Raw genomic sequence first — 7,487 nt, 5'->3', positions numbered from 1 at the left:
CTGGTTCAACTATTTTTCTGGCTTTTATCATTGCCAGGAGCATAAATTATCAATCTGAGAATATTTTTAATTTTTTAATACCATACATGTCAGAAATGGAAAAAAGTATAGAGTACACAGAATATTGTGGAAAATACTTTTAGACAAGATACCTTCCAGAGTGCCCTGGATTTTCATTTTCATCTATGAAAGAAAGAGAGATGCACAGATATAATGAAGGTGCTTGGAAGTGAGACATTCTTTAATGGGTATAGCCAGGCTTACAACCAAGCTCCTACTTCTACCAAAGCCAAGGAACCAAGGGAAAAGCTTAATGGCAATAATGAGCCTAAAAATAGCAATGCAGCAGAGCAAGAAGTAAGCAGGCCACACCTGTGTTCCATGAATCCAGCTCCATGAGGCACCCAGTGCACAAGCATAAGCTGAGCTACATGGTCACCTTACAGCACACAGAAGGAGTACAACCCCAGGTTTGAGATGAGCATTATGAAAAGAACAGTGGCAGAGATATGGACAGAACACAGCAGATTAATGTGCTCAGGAAACAGGGAAAAGCAGAGAAGGATCTACAGAAAACAAGACAGTCTTCAAGCTTGCTGAAAGGTAGTTGGACAATTGATATATCTGTTGGAGAAAATTCCCTGCTCCCAATTTTCCTTGACATTGTCTGACATTTTCTCATCTTCACGTGTCATGTGAATTTTGACAACTCTTTAGTTCTGTGCAACTTCTCGCAAACTAAGGTTATTGAACCTTTTTCTTTAATGTGTATAGCTTAGTACCTAATTTATATAACTCAGTACATATGAAAAACACATCTGTTTTAGTCTTCTTTTCATTAGGTCTTCCAATATAATTTAAATTTTTCTATACAGAAGAACTAATGAGAACTAGTCATGCCTTATTTTTGTTTTTATATGATTTATTTAAATTGCAAATATTATGCTAAGGATTAATTATCATGTATTCTGATCTTAGATTGAGAAACTATGCAGAATTTAAAAACTATGTTCTGAAAAGTTTGTGAGTAGGATATCTACCTTCTATGAAAATAACCATATCACCTTTAATGAATGAACATCATTTATGGTTATATAATCTTTGTGAATATTTATTTATTTTGATCCAGACTGCTTTGTCTAGGATCTCTAAAACAATGATAATTACAAGAGGCCATTCTAAACATGCTTACCTGGTTTACTTAAAAGATTGCATGTATCTCTCTTATAAATATGTTTGCACAGATTTGTTTTCAAGGTCTGATCATGTATTTGTTACTTTTAAAGACTTGTTTTTTGACTGGACTCAGACTTAGAAGTAGAAGCTCTCAACAAAGAGAATTCATGTCTCTTGGTAATCTGTCCCTTCCATTTTCCTTTGGCTTTCTTCATTTTCTTGACCACAAGTTTAGCATATTCTGCAACATCCTTCTTATTTTTCTTAACACATTGTTTCTTTAGAGCAGCGCATTGGTGTTTCTGTTGTAGGACATGTGGAGTAACAAAAATCAATTGAATCGAGGGCACTTTGTATTCTGGCTTCTCACCTTCTTTGTTTAAGGACTTTCTGAGAACATTAACTTCTTTTGAGAGATTGAAAAGCTTTCACATTTTGCTAGCTCTTTTGGGTCCCAACCAGTGAGCCACAGCAGAATAGTAGTCCAGAAATATCCTACTCTCCATTTTTTACAATATCCAGGTGGAAAACACTCAGATTGTCATCTGCAATGTATCCCACACAGGTTGTGCTTCCCCTCTCCAGTTCTCCTTGGTCTATAACAAGACTGTCCCTTACCCAACATCTTGCCATGGGTCAAGATGCCTTGCTTCATGGGAGAACCTTGCTTGCCATTCCCACCATGTGTCTGATTCAGACCACACAACACTTCCACTCTTCACACAGAACATCAGCAGCCTTTTCTGTGGCCATGTGCTTCTCATAGAAAGTATGAAGTGTGAGTTCATTGTCCACTTCAACTAGTTTCTGACAGCCAATGGTTGGGGAAGAAATAGTCAGCTTCATCTTAACATAGCTGTTGGCCTAGAAGATACCATGAAAAGGAGCTGAAGATTTTTTATGCTACAAATGGATGTCAATTTTGTGTGATACTTACATTCTTTATAATTTATGACATTTAAAAAGTAATACACCTCAAGATGTATACAATTTTCTTTAAAGAATAATACCAAAACAAATATTTATGCAAATATTACCTGAGTTAAAGAAACAAACATTGACAGTTTTGCTTTTTAAATTCTATAGATTTGCTTCTCCAATCATATTATCTTTGTTAATCAAAAGAAACTGAGTACAGAAATAAGATGAGGGGAGGGGCTTCTGCTGTTGCCATGTCTAAGGCATTGATTATTGCTGGCTTGCCAAATTTTTCCTTGGCATAGCAATAAAAGCACAAGCTAAAAAAGAAAATGTAAATAAAGTTGATTAAGACTGTCTACTGTTAAAAAACACAATCTAAGACAATGAGAGTCAAAGGCTCTGAGAGAAGCATTTGTAGATCACATATTTGATTAAGGCTTTGTCTTCAGAGCTAATAAAGAACTTTCAAAATTCAGTAATAAGGAGGTAAACATTGGACTAAAAACAACATGGGTGGCAATCAGACATCTAAAAGGATTAGGAAAGTTAGTCCTTAGGGAAATGGAAATGAAAGCTACCATGTGCTACTACTGCACACCTATTTCAAAGGATATAATTCTTCAAAAGCCATATACCTGCTGACAAGGATGTGGACCTATTAGAATTTCCATACATGGCTGACATGCCTACAACATGGATGCATGGCATTGAAAAACAATTTTGAAGTTTCTTATGAAGTCAAAAATGCACTTATAAAAACCTGTAATTCTATTTTCAAATGTTTTCTTAAATAGAATAGAAAATTATGTTCATATAAAAACTATTTATGAATATTTATAGTGGTTTTTGTAATTGTCCCAAACTGGAAACAATCCAAGTGCTTGAACTGTGCTTGTTAAACACACACTGGCACATTTCTGCAGAAGAATGATGCCAGTCAAAAGAAACAGCAACAGCTAGCACAGAAAAGCATGGATGAACCACAAAGGTTCATGGGATGTTGGAGGAGGAACAACATAAATACCAAATCCTGTACAATTGTGTTAGTACAATATTGTGGTAAAATCAAAGTGTATGGACATAGGATTGGTCAGTGACTGCTCTATGAAAACGAAAGAGCTGGTAAAATCAGGTAAGCACTAGCCTGTGCTTGGCATAGGGGAGACCTGATGGAATCATTCTACAACTTAGTTGTGAAGATAATTAGAGTTGGCCATTACCAAACAGTTCAATAAAAATAGTAAACTTATCTGTTAAAAAGAAATAGAAAGAGACAACCTCTGATTTTGGCGTACCACAACAGTTGATTATACTAAACTTGACTTTTTTTACTTCCATATGATGAGTTTTCTTTCTTTATATATGCATTACCAGTATCCATGGTATCCATTCATCTTGAAGCACTTGATTTATCTCCATCCCTTTCCCCTTTCTTCCTGCAGGTCTATGCTGGTTGTGATTATTGCTACTCTGTTTTGTTCTTTTTGCATCCATTTCATTTGAGTTATCCATAGCCAAATTTGCATTTTAACTTTTATTTTCTTAGCATATGTGGTTGATAAAATCCTGTTCAACTTTAAGTTTCTTTGGGGGAATTTTCTTGCATCTTAACCTTGTATGTTCAGCCGAGAAGTTGACCAACATCCTGCAGTGATTCATACACAAATGTTTAGAATTTCTTGCTCAATTCTCTAGAAACCTCTCATTCCTACCTCATCTTTTCAGATCAACAAAACTGCTGGTTAGTTCTTTGTCAACCTGACACAAATTAGAGACGTCTGAGGTGAGGGAACCCCAGTTGAGGAATTGCCTCCATCAGACAGGCCTAGGGAATATCCATAGGACAATTTTTGATTGATAAGTGACATGAGATGTCCTAGCCCACAGTGGATTGTGCCACCGATGGGAAGATGGTGTATAAAAGAAGCTGAATGAGCCATGGAGAGAAAAGGCAGTAAGGAGCTTTCCTTGGAGGTTCCCACCTCTGTATCTGCTCAAGTTCCTGTTCTGTCTTTCCTCAATGATGGACTATGAATATCACATGTAAGCCAAATAAATCCTTTATTCCCCAGATTTGGGGTTTGGAGTTTGGTCAGTGTTTTAGCATCTCAACAGAAACCCAAGTAGAACAGCTATTTTCTGCATGATATATCTTGATAAGGTTCCATAAAAAAATCTGAAGGCTATTGGAGTCTGCTTAGGGTGTTTTCATTCTCTCAAGAACTACTGGGTGAATCTCAACTCTGTTGTTTGTTCATCAGTGCCCCAGGCCTTTATTCCATATTTGTTTTCATTTTCACAGTAATAATTTTACAAAAAGGTTGGGGCAGTATTACATCATAGTTAAGATTGGAAATCTGTAGAAATTTTGTCTCCTTTGAATTTAAAGCTTCTGGTGAGTCTCCTATCTTTTTCACAAAACACTTTATGTTTCAGCCCTTGGATACTGCTCATTTCCAGTCTTTCCAGTCCCTTTCTGAGTTCCTCCAAATGCAAGCGTTTAGGTCAGTAATTGCTGCTTCAGCTAGCATGCTCTCTCAGCATGCATCTTCATCTTCTTACCCCCTTGGGTCCCTTGGCTTCTCCAGAAGCCAGCAACAGTCTGTAGGACAGATTATGTTACTCCTTCCCTTAGAGCTCTTGAGTTTTAATTCAATGAGAATGTCTCTAGTTCTACTTGGAAATATTTTTTAAAGATATATTTTAAAGACAATTTTCTGTCTTCTTACATGATGAGTTATATTGCTTCTTTTGAACATTTTTATTGTCTCCTATAGTTTTATCAATCTCAGTTCCTTGGGATTTCAATTCCACAACCTGGGATTTCCTGACTCTCCCTGGTGTGAATTATCTCAGATAATATGGAATTTTTGTGAGTTAACTCCTCCTCATTAATAATTGTCATTGTTGTCTTGTAAGTAATTTCATTCCTCTACAATTACAAAAGTACCCTTAGTGAATTGCTTATTCCTCTGGTTTAAGGACAAATTAAATTATTGGAGTATCCCCACCAGAGAGGCAGCATAAACTTAGAATCTGCTTATGCTGGAAGCTTGAAACTTCTGTTTCCTGTGGAAAACTTATTTGTTTCATTTTCTATTCTGAGTTTTAGACTATAAAAATAATTAATGAAAAGAAGCAACCTACCTTGTGACCTGTTTCCTGGGTGACTTGTTTTGCATTTCTCACTGAAGGGGTAATCCCTTGTAGTCCTGCTCGTCAGTTCAAGTGCCTTGACTTACACAGTGTCAGCCTATACTTCCTGATCCAGTAGTTGCACCACAGAATTATTTGGGTCTATGGCCAGGTCCACTATCTTTTTAAGACATCAAGTTTTGAGGAAGTTTATATTCACATTTTTAAAATCTATTTAGGTTTTGGTACCAAAACACACGTGTTTTAACTGCATTTTATCATGTCTATGTATTTAAAATAAAAAAAAAAGTCTTTTACTCAGTTATTCAATGTACAAAATTTAGAAGTGAAGAGAATTTAAAAGGCAAAATAAGACAACTGATAATAGATAGTGAAAATGTGGTACATATAAAATAGAATTTTATTCAGTTCTGAAAGAAAATGAAATTTGCAGGTAAATGGATGGAATTCGAACTTAGTGGAGCAAGTGAAACAATCCAGACCTAGAAAAACAAAGGGCTCATGTTCTCTTATTTGTGGATCCTAGCTCCAAATCTTTAGATTTATGTATAACATGAAGTAACCACAATCCAGGAAAGCAGAAAGAGACCCTAGGGAAAAGGGGGAGAAAGAGCTCTCCAGAGGGGTAGTAGGACACACACTCTGAAGGAGTAATGGAAAAACAGAGAGAGAGTGAATGGTAACTGGAGCGGGAAGACAAACCAGAAGGAGAAGGTAGGAGAGACAAGTAAGAGTAAAGTAAATCCATAGAGGCATATATCATTTTATAAGCTTATAAAGTACATTTCGTGTGTGTGTGTGTGTGTGTGTGTGTGTTTTAAATGGAGTTAACCACATGGAGTGATAATATTTTTCCCAAGAAGTTCAGCCTCTCTAACAAAATAAGTGCCCAGTATGTGAAGACTCTTTTCTAGTTGTTGTTCAAGAAAATCCAAGGACTCTCAACACAGACTATTCTCATCGCCATTGGTTGCCTCCCACAAGTTGAGGGTAAGTCCTGATTTCTGAAGGCACCATACACTTTGGACCAAGGATTAGGAAAAACTGAGCTGGAATGAATCTGAAAACCTCCTCCCTGAGGACTAGCTGTCCTATCATTGGAAGGCACAAGGAACACTAACAAAGGAGACAAATCAATCAGTTGTGTTACCTGACTGTAACGCTTATGAACAACAATAATGATTGGCCGGGCAAGATGTCCACGATGGTGCAGCAGTGGTACTTTTTGTCTTAGGGATAACAGGCATGAGACTCATGTCCTGCTCAACAGGTGAGAATTAATGGCTTGTACTGTAAACTGAGCCAACTACCCATGGCTGGAGAGTCATAGACCCTAAATGAGAACCCATTAATGCCATTTTTCTAAACCAGTATTATTTCTAACTGTACTCTAAATACTTATTCTTATACCCACAGAGAAGTAATGATTGCACATATCACCAAAAAACCTTATTTTGGCAGCTGATGGAGGCTGTCACAGAGATTCACACCTAGTTAAAACATGTAGAATTAGTGACCACAGGACACACATATCAATTGGTACATCTGCAACATAATCTCTACACCTGAGGGACCAGAACATCATGGAAGAGGGTACTAAATATTCTAAGAACCAGAGGATCAAGATGTCTGTTGCAAGGTAGTGTCTCCTGCACAGGAAAGGGATGCTGCACCTATGGGATCTCAGCTGTTTTTGCCTAAACAAGTGTTGCATAATGACAACACCAGTGACATGCCAGTGTGGAGGAAGGTCCCACTCCTAGGTAACTGATGGCTGTTGAGAAAGGAAGAATCAGGGTTTTTTTGAGTGACAAGATCCAAGGTAAGTTATCCAATCAGTCAGCCAGTCAGCCATAAACACATATTCATATGACCAACACTAAAGGGACTCAACAGATTGAGTGTGTGTGTGTGTGTGTGTGTGTGTGTGTGTGTGTGATCAATAATTAAAGAACAGGTAATAAACTCAAGAGGAACTAAAGCAGAAGTTCTTATACTGTGGGTCACAACCCCTTTGGGGCTTAAGTGACCCTTTCACAGGGGTCACATATCAGATATCCTGTATATCAGATATTTCCATTAAGAATCACAACAGTAGCAAAATTACAGTTATGAAATAGCAACAAAATAATTTCATGGTTAGGGGGTCACTATCACACGAGATACTACATTAAAGAGTTGCAGCATTTAGTCTAGTAGGTTGAGACCCACTAGACTAAAGGGACATAGGAGGA

At 37.1% G+C, this 7,487-nt stretch overlaps 1 pseudogene; it reads right to left on the bottom strand.

The window, feature by feature from the left end:
• Nucleotides 1–1,280: 1,280 nt before the first annotated feature.
• Nucleotides 1,281–2,022, bottom strand: LOC118577912 (annotated as a pseudogene).
• Nucleotides 2,023–7,487: the final 5,465 nt, after the last annotated feature.

Source organism: Onychomys torridus, chromosome 2, assembly GCF_903995425.1.
Source record: "Onychomys torridus chromosome 2, mOncTor1.1, whole genome shotgun sequence".
NCBI classification, from domain to species: Eukaryota; Metazoa; Chordata; class Mammalia; order Rodentia; family Cricetidae; genus Onychomys; species Onychomys torridus.
The sequence above is the reverse complement of the archived record's forward strand: the minus strand, read 5'-3'. Positions and strand labels throughout refer to the sequence as shown.